The sequence below is a fragment of the Lepisma saccharinum genome, chromosome 1 (assembly GCF_977018435.1).
Source record: "Lepisma saccharinum chromosome 1, izLepSacc3.1, whole genome shotgun sequence".
Taxonomy (NCBI): domain Eukaryota; kingdom Metazoa; phylum Arthropoda; class Insecta; order Zygentoma; family Lepismatidae; genus Lepisma; species Lepisma saccharinum.
In genome coordinates this window covers 138,030,278-138,047,058 of record NC_139229.1, presented here as the reverse complement: position 1 = coordinate 138,047,058, position 16,781 = coordinate 138,030,278, and the positions used below count along the sequence as shown (strand labels likewise).

Here is a 16,781-nt window from a genome sequence, read left to right as displayed (position 1 = left end):
TACCGGAATCTTACGTTTACACAAGCTAACTATGAAACCACTTCTTGGATCAAACTGTTCTTCAAACTAGCTGACAGTCATCAATTGTCGACCAATCAACACAGTAGGGCAAAAAGAAGCAGATGTTTCTTGAAAATGAGTGGAAAGTCACCAAGGAAGGATATAAGTCGATACATTACAAAGGCTTATTATGGCCTTTCCCTTCATTAAAGGTTATAAGCACAAGGTGTTGAGTGTGGGAACCTGAAGGAACCGCGACATCTTTGTCATTCATCTCCCGCCAGAAAAGGGACAAACAGTAGAATTTTGTCTCTTGCAATTTGAAAAGCCTATGTCCATGCTGAACCATAAAGTAATTAACCCAGAAAGTCCTAGTTACCTGCAGTGTGTTTCGGCGCGGCCGATAACCAGAGCCGGATGAAGAGGGTGGCCTGGCTTAGGCCCCCTAGTGTGCATGAAGGGAAAGTGTGTTTACAAAAGGTCCCTGACTTCCCAGAAAGGGACGGCCCATAAAATCACTGCATTTCCTACCAATGCATCCGTTTGTGTTTAACCAAAGTATATGTCACCGTAGGATCCGAGCACTTCGCGTTCTGTCTGTTGCGGAACTTCTTGAGTCTTTTGTCAACATGGTGCCAATCAGAGTTTCTTTCTGCCAAGGTCGTTGCACCTATGAATCGGCTCTTCAGCTTAAGTGGCAAAAGACATGTTGCATGGAGGAAAGTTGCACCGGAAAAATTACCTTCTTAAATACGATGAAACCTGTAAAACATCCACAGATATTTAGTCGGGGGTGATTCCTTTGACAAAACATCAATATTCTCAAAATTCTTCGAACGGACTGTGTAAAACATTGCAATACTCCACAAACTGAACCTGCTCTGCAACACAAGGAAAATGCCTCATTTAGCTATCAATGTGCCTTCGTTAAGTTGGTAAGTTCAATATGGCACTACATTTTAAATAATGCTGATGGAATAAATCAATAAAGTTTGTTAAATGATAACGACTCCTTACCACCAGAATATAATTATCTTTACGGATATCCCCTATAACGGTTGGGGGTTCGACGTGCTGACCCCACGTCACCCCATTTCTGGCTAAAGATCTCCACACCTCTAGGTAGGATTGTGGGAGGGACTGGCAGACGGGAGATAGACCAAGGCGTTCCAGGGCTGTCGAACCAAGAGACATTATTTATTTATAGATGCTTAAATATATGTGCAACCTCACATGTCTTTCCAGTGACTTATTGCAAGGGTTTGTTATTGTACTTAACTGAACAAAATAAGCTTACTGTGTGAGGCAGATTCATAGGAACCAAAAATACCCAAAATAATAACAATAATAATAATAATTTAGTTCAAAGTTACAAAAATGTATTTACTTGTTCTTGTTTAAATTTTGGATTCTTCGAAAAGTTTGTTAAGGAGTTGAGTTGAGTTGGTGTTTTTAAGTCCACTTTATGCACAGTAAGGCTAATCGGGACTGGACCTACAGTTTAAAGTAAGATCCGGACCACTGTGTACCTCCACCCATGTATCGAACCCGGGACCCCTCGATTACAAGGCAAGAACGCATCACTGCGCAATCGGGGAGGCATCGTTTCTTAAGGAGGATTCTCAAAATCGGTCTTCACGATATCGAGAATAATATGCGACTCTAGAAATCGTACAGTTTGTGAAGATAATTACTTTTAACACGTTGCGTGTTTTAGACTGTTTCAATAGTAGAATAGATATTTGGTGCGAATAATACTGCTTACCCGGAGATATGAGGCATCCTGCCATCATTATACTTATTTTGCGTATATACTTATTTAGCATATATGTGGTTTACCGCTGCACAAGCGGTCGTTCTTCAATCTACTCAAGCTCAAAACATTGTTTGGACGCAACGGCAACACTCAACGCCCAACCCTGCCTGTTGTTGACCTGCGACTGCTAGGGGTGGAAAGACCGCTCCCTCAAAATTCCGAGAAACAACGAAGTTCTAGGTTCCTACACTGATATCCACTATAGCTAGAACCAGGAAAACGAGAAAGAAATGTGGTTTTGGGTTCGTGCCACTCAAATTAAGAACAGTGTTTCTAACTTAAAGAAAAAATGACTGAAAAACTATTTTGCAATATTTGTCATGAAAGTAAAATTTTCAGCAAATGTAGAACAGTTTGCCGGGGCCACGTGAACGTTTCGGGGGGCCAGTGCCCCCCCGCCCCCCCTAACGACGTCCCTGGTCAGAACGTGATATCTCGCCTTGTAATTAAAGGGCCCAACATGCACAGGGCTTTGGATTCCACTTTAAACTGCAGATTCAGTCCCGATTAGCCCATGAAATGAATATACATAGAATAAGTTTTAACAACTTCGGAGTGGACACCGAAACAAAAAGCAAAAACAAGAACGAGAAGGACCTCACCACTGACACGGTCGTGCCAGGTTCAACTATAGCATATTAATATCCATAAGAATAGATTTATCTCAATACAAATTGAGCATGAGTAACATGAGACTGTATATCGGTATACACGTGATACCTCCCAGGGCACGGGAAAACATTAAGATTTGCAGTAAATTAACCAAACTCAGGACTTACGTGTTAACATCTAGGTTCAGAATATATTTATCTTGATTATACAATTAAGAACAACATTTTACATCATAACGAAATGCACTAAAAATCATATTAACAGCAGCACAAAAATTATCACATGAACTTCCATTAATCTCGTAACTTCTATTCCAAGATTCATATCTATCAGGCGGGATGATGTACTTCAGCAGACTGTTCATACGTCCGGGAAGGACATGTCAATCGCCACCTCCATTGAGAAACAAAATCGACGACGACTCGTGGAAGCACTCACAGTCTAGGAGATTTTGGATTCAACCTTCTAAAAGTATTTTCCTCATGTCTGGAGAACAATTAAAAATCTTCAGATTGTCGAAATTTACCTTGCACACTTCCTTACGAGTTTTTGTGTCCAATAACACTGCCGTGTTGAATGTCACTTGGGTAGCTATGAACGGTCCTGTCCACAAATAAAACAACTTGGAAATGGTTCGGTTAACAGCTGAACTTGGACGATGACTTCTTAGCAGCACCAGGTCATCCTCTTTCAACTGCAAAGCATGGCACTTCTGCTTCAGTTTCCGCCTCTGCACAGAATATCGTTCCCTTAACTGCACTTGAACAACCTTACTCTGCCAGTCTTTCTCACCGTCTTCTGACTTCTTCTAGTCTGGTCAAAACATAATTAATGTGCCGGAAATGTTTCTGCAAATCACAATCGAACAGTAATAAATCGTCGATATACTGGGTCAGAAATGAATCAGTTTCGGGCCCAAATATAGAATGCATAGCCGAAACAAAAACTGAAACTGCGTTAGCTATTCCGAAAGGCATTTTTGTAAACATCCACTGTCTTCCTTTATAAGAAAATGCAGTGTATGACTGGCATTCTTGCTTTACAGGAATCTGCAGATACCCGGATACCAAATCAAAACTAGTGAAGTACTTGGCACCTTTAAATTTCTGGAGTGCTTCGTCTATTGGTTCAACAGAACTTCTAGGAACAATAACAAACTTGTTCAACAACCGAAAATCTACACACGGACGTACAGAACCATCCGGTTTGTCCACAACAATGAGCGGGTTCAAGTACGGAGAGTTACAAGGCACAATTATTTCCCAATCTTTCCATTTTTGCAGTTCAACCTCCAGTTTTGCTCTTTTTGCCACTGGAATCGGGTACGGTTTTTGACTCACTGGAACGGTACTGGACAAATGAATATCACAAACTAAGTTCTTGGCAGTGCCAGGCCTCTCTAAAAACACCTTACTATGGGCAATAAATATCTCGAACAATTCGGCTCTTTGTTCCTTAGCCAATAATTCACTGGAGTCAATCTTCTCCCTTATATCCTCTAGCGGTGTAGCCCATTTATCGTAGCTAGCTTCAATCCTCCGGACGCTCCTTTGCTTATCAACGGAATCATCATCATCTAGCTTTTGCTCAATTGGCTCTCCATCCACCATTAGATACAACTTCTTATGCTTGAGATTGATCTCTGCTTCATATTTCTGCAGGAACGAATAACCCAATAATAAGTCTGAAGGCAAATCCTTCACAACAAAAATTTCTAAAGGTATGGTGTTCTCAGCAATTTCCAGCACGATTCTGCGCTTTCCCACAACTCGAGTTCAACTTTTTCCAGCGAAATCAATAAGTCGTACCTCTGGAGTAGCTTGTAACATGGCCCCTGGCAAATTTTGCTTTATTTTCTTCCAAATCTCGAGACTCAGAACAGATATTTCAGCTGCAGTGTCCACTATACAAGTGATATCAACATTTGCTACACGTGCCTTGAACTCAGGCGCTCTTCCAAAGTTTTTAGACTGACTAGCCTGACACAAATTGTAAAGAAACTCACTCTCTTCATGATTAATAACAAACACCAGCTTCAGATCATTACTTACAGACTGGGAATTATTTTCTGCAGGCCCCAGTTCTATCCGAGACCGCCCGACATCAGAAGGGGATGTTTCTATGCCAGGCGTGGGGTAAAATCCCGCACCTGGTCGAGATTTGCTCCATTCTCCCAGCAAAAATTTCTGGTCAGCTCAACGCTCTGTTGCTGCTCGTTACTAGGGTACGACACTGCAGCATCTGTTTGTAAGCCACTGCTCGCCGCTTGGAATCGTGAAGAGCTACGACCTTCCCTCAAAGGTTCACTGTGCTCCGGTGAAGATACACGGTTCTCATTTCGTGGTCTCTCACAAGGTTCGTATCTGGGAGCAGCATACTCACGTCTCTGCCTATTTTGGCTTTGTTGACAATAATGATTGCCGTTTCTATATGGACCTGCAGGGCGATTTTCACGGTAATTATTCTGCCTCTGGACCATACGAACCCTCGGGTTTCTGTTTGCCGAGTTGCCTGGAATATCTCTGTTGTTCTGGTGAGTAGGATTCTCCTTCCTCCACACAGTTCGCCAAGCATCCTGCTCTTCCGCTTGCTCGTATCTCTTAACAAAATCTGCAAGCAAATCAACAGTTACGGGTGTGTGGGCCATACACAATTGCTTCACTCTATAAGGCAATTGGCCGATTATGAGGTTTACCACCTCATGCTCTGTGTAGTGGCTACTCAGGTTTCTGTAAGCAGAGTATACAGACCAAACATATTCTTCCAAACTATTGTCATTGTTTTTATTGTACCGTTTGGCCCTAACAGATGCCAACTCCCTTTCTTTTGCCTCTGAAGACGCAAAACGCCTCTTAAACGCCCTACGGAAATCTGAATATGTGTGGAAATCATTCTTATGAGAGTAGAACCAATGATAAGCCATGCCCGTTAGCAAACGAGGAATAATCTCCAGCCTGTATCTATGCGGGATCTGAAGGATCTCAAGGTTGGTATCTAATTCTTTGAGATAAATCTCAGCCGAAGTGGCTATAATATTTCCGTCGAATTTCCGCATGGAATTCAGGTCAGCCATCCGGGGAGTCATCCCACCACGCGTAGCATTGATTCGAGATTTTCTTTCTTTTCTCTTTTCCGATAAAGTCGACTCGCTGCCTGAAGAACTGGAAACGATCTCTCTGTGGCGTCTTTTCTTTACATGTGTACGGTTTCGTTGCCCCGAAGAGACCTCAGAACGACTAGGAGACAGCAACCTTCGAAAAGGCGGGCCCAGCTGGTCCATCCGCGGTAACTCTGGTTCACCGGAGAGTGGCAACTTGCTTAAAGTGGTTGAAATTTGAGCCACTTCGTCACAAAGATTACGCATGTCTAAAGAAAGCTTCCCTTGTTTGGATTCCATATCATTTTTCCACTCTTCAGCATTCTCTCTAGGACCCTCCGTGCTGCTTTTAAGGTTTTCTGCCACCGTCTCTACAACTCGCAAATTCAAGTTCTCTCTCAGCTGATATGCCATACTGGTCACCTGGTTATCCAACTCTCTGGACATTTCTTCCCTGAAACCACTCTGTGTTTCAGTGATTTCCTTTCGGAAGTCCTCCTTGGTCTGCTCAGCTTCTTCCCTCAACAGAACAACTGTTTCATGGAGTTTAGATTCCAGCTGCTGAGAATTTGACTGACACGCTTGACGTAAGCTCATCTTCTCAATTTCAAGGTTTTCGTTCAATTTCTGCTGTCCCCCAGACATTTGCAGAGTCAGTTGTTCGATCCTCTGTCCCATCTCTGAATTGGACGCAGCGAGTTGTGAACAACTATGGGACAGTTTCTCCTCCATCCTTGCTTCTAGCCGGCACTCAAGACTTCTACTACTTTCTTCTAGTTTTAGTTGTAAACTGTGCTCCAATATATTCATATTTTCCTGGAGTTTATCCTCTAACCTCCTAGAGTTCTCGTGTAACTTAGCCTCCAAGCTATCAGAATGTTCCCGCATTCTAGATTCTAGATTATTAGCATTTTCCGTAATCCTTTCCTGGATTCTAAGTTCTAGATTACTAGAATTTTCGGCCATTTTTTTCTCGATTCTAGTTTCCAGGTTGCTGGAATTTGCCTCCAGCATTCGCTGCAATGACGCAAGCAAATCAGCAGTAACAGGAACAACAGGAACTGCAAGTTTTTCTTTGCATGCGAGACATGCTAATTCACCAGGAGAATTACTTTCCTTTGGTGACTTTAACTTTGCACAATTCAAATGAAAAGTATTGTGACACTCAGTGCAAACAAACGTATCATCAAGCCTTGATGTAGTCTCACAGCAAAACACATGAACTGTGCTTTCATCAACACATGAAGCTTTGGTTCCACTTCTTAATATTTTCTTTTCCATTGTTGCGCATCAAAAGTTCTGAGTCAACTGCAAATCTAAAACACGTTACCAAAGATTAACGTAGCTAATGCACAATGTGTTCGTGGCCCCACGTTCTGTCCGCCAAATTATTGACACGGTCGTGCCAGGTTCAACTATAGCATATTAATATCCATAAGAATAGATTTATCTCAATACAAATTGAGCATGAGTAACATGAGACTGTATATCGGTATACACGTGATACCTCCCAGGGCACGGGAAAACATTAAGATTTGCAGTAAATTAACCAAACTCAGGACTTACGTGTTAACATCTAGGTTCAGAATATATTTATCTTGATTATACAATTAAGAACAACATTTTACATCATAACGAAATGCACTAAAAATCATATTAACAGCAGCACAAAAATTATCACATGAACTTCCATTAATCTCGTAACTTCTATTCCAAGATTCATATCTATCAGGCGGGATGATGTACTTCAGCAGACTGTTCATACGTCCGGGAAGGACATGTCACCACACAGGAGACGAGATGAGGCTGTGACAATTCTTGACTAGTCTCATCTCGATATCATTCCTAGGTGAAACGAAAAGTTTCCCTTTCCTAGACATTAGAACAAGGTGCAATTTGTGATTTTATCAGAGGACGAGAACTTACTTTTACCTGAGTATTAGATATAGTACTTAGAATTGGACATTAATCGCTTAAAATCTAATTTTGCTATCGAATGCACACAAACACAACGGCGAAGATAAACCCTAAAGTCAAACTGGAAGAAAATTACATTAGTCAAACGAATGCAGGAGATAAATAAGACTCACCGCAGGTCCTATGGTTTGTCAGTTGCCTTGTCTAGGGCACTGTATTATCTAGACCATTCAGTTTCTTGCAAATTTTTCTGCATGAAAACAATGCACTGGGGTTATAAGGAAAGGAAAAATATGTTCAAAACTTCTAAATGATTTTTCTAATCAGTTAAGGTTAGGTTTATGACATTTCACATTCGGATGGTAGATATTGGTAGATTTTCGATTGAATTCACAAGGTCTTTGAGTGAGATGTTAATATTTGATTGAGTGATTTGGTTGATTTTACTTCACATTTCTGCCACTTCTGGCTAATCGCGAAGATGAGGATGAGTGATGATATGATGAAATTGATGAAGGGACACTAACAAATAACACCCATGCCCAGGCCGGAATTCGAACCGGGGACCTCTGGCATCGTAGAACGCTATGCTAACCCCTCCGCCACGGAGGCCGGTGGGGAGGGAATGTTTTGGATTCTCTTTGTAGATGCGAAAACCTTTAACTGTGACGCGCACATGCTTTTGCTTACATTAAAGTTCACCTTTTCACATAAACGAGGAATTGACAAGTCACCTTCAAACACGCATGTAATACCACTAAATACGAAAAGAAACTTGGCTGGCTCTTCATATTGTCCACCGAAGATTGAAAAGAAAAAGAAAACAACTTTCGAGTGTTTGGCTATCCTTGCTTGCTCTGAGATCTGAATGATTTCGGTTTTGTATATGTAATGATAGTACTTTTAGTGCTTGAAGAGCGTCAATAGGTACAACTAATTATGTTACAAATCATAGGCGTAACTTGGTGGGGGAAAGGGCGAACTTGCCTCCCCCAAATATTAAGGTTTATTGAAATTTACAAGCTGGGGACCTGAGGAGTAAAGTAGTAATATTAGTGAATTCGCAAACGGCACAGTTATTTAGCAATTACAGAAATTTGTTTCATGTTGATGGTAACGATTTCGATCACCAGGGAGCAGCACGTAGGCATATCACAGAGCAGCCAGAGCCAGTAGGACGAAAGTACTCTGTGTTGACTTACAAAGACGATGGTTGGTGTGTGAGTGAGTGTTTATATGGCACCAAAAATTCCAGTCTTTTGGGAGGGGTACATCTGTGCCCTTTCCGACGTTGGTTATAGTTATAGCCAGATAATTAAACAGTGCTACATGAAAGCATTCCATGTGTCAAAGAAGGGCATCAATGCAGTGTTGAATCGCCATAAAGCTTGCACTGTACCTGTTGCTGGAACCAGTCAAAGTGGGCCTCGGACATATCGGAAGCCCAAGCGTTCCTCCAATGTTGTGCAGAAAGTGAGATCCTTGGTGCGATGTGAAAACCCTGCAATGCAAAGAGTGATTGCACAGGCAGTGCAATGTTTCCCTGCAACTGTAAATCACATCATAGCCCAAGATTTACAACTTGTGCGGAAGCACAAGGCTCAAGTTCATAAGTTGCATGCCTCACATATCCAGGAGAGGAAGACCAACAGTCGGAAGCTCTACGAACGCCATCTGGTAGGGAACCGCTGGAAGTATGTGGTGTCCCTGGATGAACCATTTGTGTATCTGTCGGGATGTGGTATAATAGGGCCATCTACTATGGTCCACATGATGCAAGAGGTCGATCTGAGTGGGTACGTGAATGTGCTGAAAGTTTTCCACGCGGGTTCATGGTTGTTGGTGGTTACTGCCATAACGGCAAACTTCCACTGCGCAGAGTGGAAAATAAGGCTAAAATAAATGCAGCCTATTACCAGACGGAATACTTTGGAGCCACTTTACAGACATGATATTCCTTCTCTCTATGGCAGCGACACATCTCGTGTTGTCATCCACCAGGACAAGGCTTCCAGTCATACGGCAAAGTCCACGCAGGCATACATGGATCGGATGGCACGTGAAACGGGCATTCATGCAATCCCCTTTACAGACATCCCTGTGAAATCCCTCGATGCCTCTTCCATGAATTTTTGTGGGTTTCAGTTGTTGAAACGAGCCTTGGGAAGCAGACGGCCCCGCACAATTGAGGGTCTTTGGAAAGCTTGCCAGGAGGAATATGATCGTTTGGACCAATGTGTTCTTCAACGCAGTCTTCTCCAATGGAAACTCTGCTGCAGGGCCATTGCTGCAAGACAGGGTTATCACGTGGAGTACCACCGCTCGTGGCGTCACGGTTTTTCTTAAGGTGAGGTGGGTTCTAACTTTGTTTCCATGGACGTGAAACTACCTTCTGTAATCCTGGATGCTGTTTTTATGGGATGGAAAACTTTGTCTCCATTCCCACAAAGTAAGCCCCAGGTTTGATTTTAACCCCTCAAAATTAGGCCCAATGTCTTATTTTGCCCTCTCAAAATTAGGCCCAAAGTCTTGATTCCCCCCCCCTCAAAACCAGTCATCAGGTCTGATTATATCACCTCAAAATTAAGTCCAAGTCTGATTCTGCCACTCAAAATTAGGCCCAAGTCTGATTTTGCTCCCTCAAATTTAGGCCCAAGTCTGATTCTACCCCCTCAAAATTAGGCCCTAGTCTGATTCTTCCCCCTCAAAATTAGGTCCAAGTCTGACTCTGGCCCCTCAAGATTAGGTCCATGTCTGACTCTGGCCCCTCAAGATTAGGTCCATGTCTGACTCTGGCCCCTCAAGATTAGGTCCATGTCTGACTCTGGCCCCTCAAGATTAGGTCCATGTCTGACTCTGGCCCTTAAGATTAGGTCCATATCTGACTCTGGCCCCTTAAAATTAGGTCCATATCTGACTCTGGCCCCTCAAAATTAGGTCCAAGTCTGACTCTGCCCCCTCAAAATTAGGCCCAGTTTGATTCTGCCCCCTCAAAATTAGGTCCAAAGTTACGACCATGTTACAAATAAATGCTTTGTCAAATGTTTTAAAAATTTTCCAGACTTAGACCTCTTACGAGTTGATCGGGAACCATCTCAACTCAGTATTCTTTAAAAATACAACACCCTGTTGATGTCTGAGAAAATACCGAATACACGGCTTCCAAAAGGCATTGGATGTGGTACACATCTGCCATAAATTGTTTAAAGATATTTTTATGCTTAGCTATGGGACTTTAAAATATAATGAACTGAACTGATAAGTATGATATATTCAATAATATGGTTTCTATATCCGGTTGGCGAGAGATGATTATTCCTGGTTGGGATGGCTGAAGATAAGAGAGACCATAAATACTAAGAGAAATAAAGAAATAAAAATTATTTATGCAAATTTTTAATTAGAAAAACACGAAATTTGTCTGCTGTTCTAAAACTGAATATTTCTAATGCCTTCACATTATACCTAGGTACTAACTTTGAAATAGTATGTGTTATATATATATATATATATATATATATATATATATATATATATATATATATATATATATATATATATATATATATATATATATATATATATATATATATATATACAGGGTGATTCTAAAGGTAGGGTACAAACGAAAACCACAGATACCTCCCATGAAATAGAGACGAAAGTGCCCCTTCCACTTTGCTGAGAGATGCCTCCGTGAGGAGCTAGACAACGCCGAAAACGTGTGAAAATGAACTTCACACCTCTGTACAGCCAGTACCAGTGAAGATAGAAAGGCGGAACAAAAGAAATCAAAAGGAACACCAATGTCGCCCACCCGCTAAACCATGTTGCCTGTCGAGTGTCACGGACCACTTTCCTTGCATTCTCGGTGTGTTTCTTCATCCTACGTCGTCCTTCCGTGGTTCTGCAACTCCGCACTACTTTTCTCGACTGCACTGCTTCAGCCATGGTGTTTGTTTGCCACTGTGCAATTGTTACTTCATGCTTCATTGCATCTTTTGTCCCTACCTTTGTCGATCGCTACCCTTTCCCTTCACTTGTCTTGCGGGACACTTCTATTTCGTTTGTGGAACCCCATGCGCATGCGTTGCGCAGCTGCCGCCTGATGTTTTTCGGATGGGCGACATTGGTGTTCCTTTTGATTTCTTTTGTTCCGCCTTTCTATCTTCACTGGTACTGGCTGCACAGAGGTGTGAAGTTCATTTTCACACGTTTTCGGCATTGTCTAGCTCCTCATGGAGGCATCTCTCAGCAAAGTGGAAGGGGCACTTTCGTCTCTATTTCATGGGAGGTATCTGTGGTTTTAGTTTGTACCCTACCTTTAGAATCACCCTGTGTGTATGTATGTATGTGTGTATATATATATATATATATATATATATATATATATATATATATATATGCATGCATGCATGCATGTGTATGTATGTATATATACTATATGGGAGGCTGAATTTTGTACCCCCACCCAAATAAAAAAACCAAAGGTAAGTTGGAAAAGCTGAACGAACCTTTGAAAGGGAACTTATTTTCGTTTTGGCTGTGCTTCTAGTGACTCAAAAACAATGGTATCGGCCAGTATCGGTGTAAAAATATCAACCGATGCTTACCAATACCGATACCCATGGTATCGGGTCAGCTCTAATATTAATGCCATGCCTTTTTATTAAACTTTAAAATATGAAACAACGTATTGGAATATTTAACTATAAGATTCATTAAACTCCTAGTTTTAAACTGCATGGGCGATAAACCATCGAGAGTTCCAAGTTATTGGCAACATTTGTCACATTTGTAGGCATGTAGAAAGAGGGTGTTGTGTTGGCCCTTTAACCCATCAAGGGAGATTTCTTACAATGGAGTCAATTTGTTTTCTTTTTAAATTGCATTGCTGAACTTAACACCTGCAACAATATAGCAGTAGCGGGTGGGTAGCTTTAGTGTGTCTAGTAGTACAAATATGATGTGGCAGATGATGTCTGACCTAAGGGTGGTTCATGACCGAGGGCAGACCATAAATTCAACAAAGCTACAATACAATAGGCCTACTGCCAGTGGTGAAGCGTAGATTTCCTAGCAGGGTAGGCACAAAAATGCAATAATTTCCATTAGTTGCTTAAATATGTAAAAAGAAAGGGAGGGGGTCTATGTCATGGAGAGTGGTTCAATGTCTCTCCAGACCACTTCTTTACTTGCCTGTGGCGCGACGTTTTCAAAAGTGTTGTTACCGGCCATCAATACGATAATTATGTCTTAGACGTTCTCCTCCCGCCCACCAGATGTCATCGATCTAGATTTTGTTCATTTCGTTTGTTTTTTTTATTTGTATTTTTTCAAGCCCTGATTTATGCACACACCTCCAGAAAGAACTACCAATCATGGGACATCGCGAAAATCCAATGAATAGTACTCGAGCCCTGTTGTCAATTCTTCATCACTTTTTTTCTAAATTTATTTTGCAATTGAAGTGAAAAGGGGTGGACCCCCCCTTAATTTTCGGGTCAGTCTGACGTTTGTGCCGTGATCACACGACAGAATTCCGCACTTTCAGCGACTGTCAGTTTGGTACGTTCTACTGCTGCCAAATTAGTTTTTTTTAGCAAGACTTCCTCGCACCGAGGAAAACACCATTGTTATCTGTTGTCTAACTAAAGGAATGGTTGTAGTTAATTCCAATCTTGGCTTTCTAGATAAATGAATTTCTGACACCTGTAGCTATATGCAAGTAAACATAATTTAAGTTTTGAATATTTTCGTCTCATTTGTTCTGCTCTATGCTAATCGTGACGATGAGAATGTATGGAGAATGAATTAAAGATGATCAGGAAACATTGGCATGACCACAATTAGGTCACCTGGCTTCGAAACGTGTTAGGATGACCACCACGGGGCTTTAAAGAAAAAAACATAAGTAAAGGTGACCTCTCTCATTCAGTGTGTAGACTTCGCATCCTAGTTTGTTCTACCCCTTGTGTTAGTAGACACCTTTACGTGATAATAGAACATAGGATCCTTGTTTGGGACCCAGCAACACGACAGGTTACTATGTAACATATAAACAGGTTATAATAAATGTAGTTGCTTGAGAGAATAGAATCCCAATTTTTAGGTGCAATTTAGCTCTTTTCTGCCAATCCAATGTGACAACACTGGCCTGTTCCGCCAGACCTGAAACAGACATGGCCCGCGCAATAACCCCATAACACAACACCCTTTCTCCTAAACCCAAAAAAAGTCTTCCCTTGCATTGTACTCTCATTGAACGCCTCTTCTCTTGTTATCCCTTGAGGGTAAACGAAACTGCCTACCTCTTCGCTTGTGTCGGCTGCATAAAAAAATGTCTGCTTGTAATATTTATTCAACGACAGTGTTAACGCATTAAATAACGTTTCAACAACTTTGAATTTTTTTAAATATTTTGCTGTCACTTGCCACTGCTACTTGCAAAGGAAAATATAGTTGAAAATTTTTTAGAAATGGTTGTTATAAGAAGGAAACATGAAAGACCAAAAGTGGGTCCTACCTTACCGATGATTACATCTTCACTCAATTAAGAACTCGATTGTTCTTGCATTTCAGTCCGGCACTTCTTGCATAAATCTGATCGCTGCACAAGACACGAATCACAAACAAAGCTCTACCATCACGAAACTCGGCGCTCCGAGCCACGCTCCCTTGTAGCGTCCTGAGCAGGAGGCAAGTTTTCACAGAGAGGGAACGAGCGGGGAAATCCCCGTTCACGATAAAAGTAAATTATTCTATTTCCAGTGAAAGTAAAACTACTTTGTAAATATAAGGCGTAACTAGCATATTAATTTACATAATTTGGTATGAAGACTTACTTTACCCATATAAGTTCTTTAGACTTTCTGTTTACGCTACGGTGTTGGGTGAATCGACAAGACCATCAGCACTCTGACCAGAAAACGACGTCAGAACTACACCTACTCCGTAATTTTCAATTTCACTTACACTTGTCGATGAAAGGAAGGAAAACCTAAGTTTCGTACAAAATAAGGAGAATGTACAATGCAATAGAAATATCTCTGCACGAACACATGCTAATGTTTACAAAAAATGCCGGTACACCACAAATTTCCAACCCTGGCGGAAATGCAGTGTTGCTGATATTCTGTTCGTTCTATTAGGTAACACCGCGAGGCCGGCCTCAGGAGCACGTTATAAGCATACGTACAGTACTCGTAAGATTAGGCTTCCCGCATATACGACCGTACGACAGAATGTGAAGAGAAGAGGCCCCAGCAAATGTGCCTCACTCCGTGGAAAGTTCGTATACTGGACAGGGTTAGAATTTTTTTGTAATTATCATAAATGAAAATTCCAAACTTTTCCATTGCATCACATGTGTTTTGACAAAAAAATAAGTAAATACACCTTTAAAAGAGTAATGGCGTGGGTAGGCCCGGCCTCCTGGCCTCATAGGACGCTTCGCCACTGCCTACTGCCCACTCTTGGACTCCTCATTTGGAATTGAAAACTATATTTTCCCCCCCTTGAATCGATTGTGACATTTTTATTTGTAAGCTTCCATACAGATCAAAAATTTCAAGTAAAGTACGTACATATTTTGCATTGAGTAAGATAAGTAAGTCTCTTATGTGGGCAAGTCCATTTCTTGATGGGCTGTGGGCTTTCTTAGCAGTGTTCGAAATTGGTGGTCGCAAGTCACAAAATTCAATTAGAATTTTTGGTTTTGCACTTGTGCCGATTTGAAGTCTCAATGTTTCGTGACTAGATGTGACTAAACAATGAGTGTTCCACCAAGTTTTCAATGCCTTGACCCTTTGGCCACCCCTCTGCTTTTCCCTCGCATTTGAAACTAGGTAGCCTGGAAGAGCAATGGTACTCCAGAAATCTGCTTCCCAGTTGGGTCAAAGTGCTTTGTAAATCCAGCAATAAATTGGAAAACAAATATTTCTTGTTGCCATGGAAAAGTGCCTACCTGGTAGATACATTTGCTGCATCTTCACTTCTTAACCTGAATTCTTACTGATATGTTATGCATTTTTAAACAAACAATATTTCTAGTAATCTACAAATTATTTTAATTTTGTTTTTATGATTTTTAATCAATACCAAAATGAAAAATAATATTCTAGGTTTTCAGCACTCTGGATTGGTTTTTATCTTGGTATTATTTGGCTACTAAATTATCACTTTGGTGGCTAGAGGGAACACCTATTAGAAAGGCAGTTAGCAGAAACATTCTGACCAACCCAATGGATGGCAGTCGAGCCTTGTTGTCTATTCTTCTACCCTGTTAGTTGTGATGGAAGGGGAAAAGGAATGAAGGACTCCACACTTCTTGGGCAAGTTTGCTGCTTGTGTGGTGATATTAGCTCTGCTACAGCCTGGCAACCCAGACTTGGACAGCAATATCCACAGAATGTAGCAGACGACATATTTAGTCACTTCTTGCGACATTTAGTTGGTGCACATTTTCCAGTCCCATGGCACATTGCTCAATCACATTTTCCTAGCTGATGTTCTGTATAATTCTTTAACTTTGGCGACTAGCTCTGATGTATTAGGAGTCAAATGGTTCCTAAGTTCCAAAGTCCAGTTTCAAACACTGCCCCTTAGCCATTCTTGATACCTCTGCATTAGGTACACATGGATGAGTCTTCAGAATATAGAAATATTGAGTGTTGAAGGTTAGATTAGGCACACACAGGATATGTACAACGTAGTACGCCAGAGACCCAGGTTCAAGTCCTGGTTGAGCCTGCATTTTTTGCTGAAAATTTGTACTTAGTACATCTCCTGTGTGTGCCTAATCTTCAATAATTAACACCTCTACGCTGGGAGGAACCAGGCAATGTCAAAGTCTACTGTTTCAAAGGCAACAGATCCCGTTCCGGTAGCACTGGCAGAGATGATTCCACGCAGGTAAAACAACGATAGCAAAAAATCAGCGAGGCCAGGCTGGCTCGGTAGCTCAGTGGTCGGCTCCCATGGCAGAGTGGTTAGCACATCGTGCTATGATGCCAGGAGTCCCGGGTTCAAATCCCAGCTCGGACATGGATGTTTGTAATTGTCTGTCCTGAAAGTCCTGAAATAGATGTCAGTGAAATGATATGAGTAAATTAAGTGTGCCGCTTAGGGGCTTTCCTTTTTTTTTAAAAAAAAAGGGGTTGAGCAATGGCATGGTATGCCAGAGACCTGGGTTCGAGTCCTAGTCAAGCTTGCATTGAAAAGCTTGCTGAAAATTTCTACGTAATTATTGAATGGTTTGCATAATCTTAATAGTGCCTTTGATTACTTAGTTGTAACATGCAACACACACACACACACACACCATGTCTGTGATATAGA

At 41.4% G+C, this 16,781-nt stretch overlaps 1 protein-coding gene across 1 annotated transcript in view; it reads left to right on the top strand.

Annotated features, from left to right (window-relative positions):
- Positions 1-16,781, top strand: part of LOC146001546 (long-chain fatty acid transport protein 4-like) — a 62,619-nt gene that overhangs the window by 21,757 nt on the left and 24,081 nt on the right. The window lies entirely within an intron of this gene.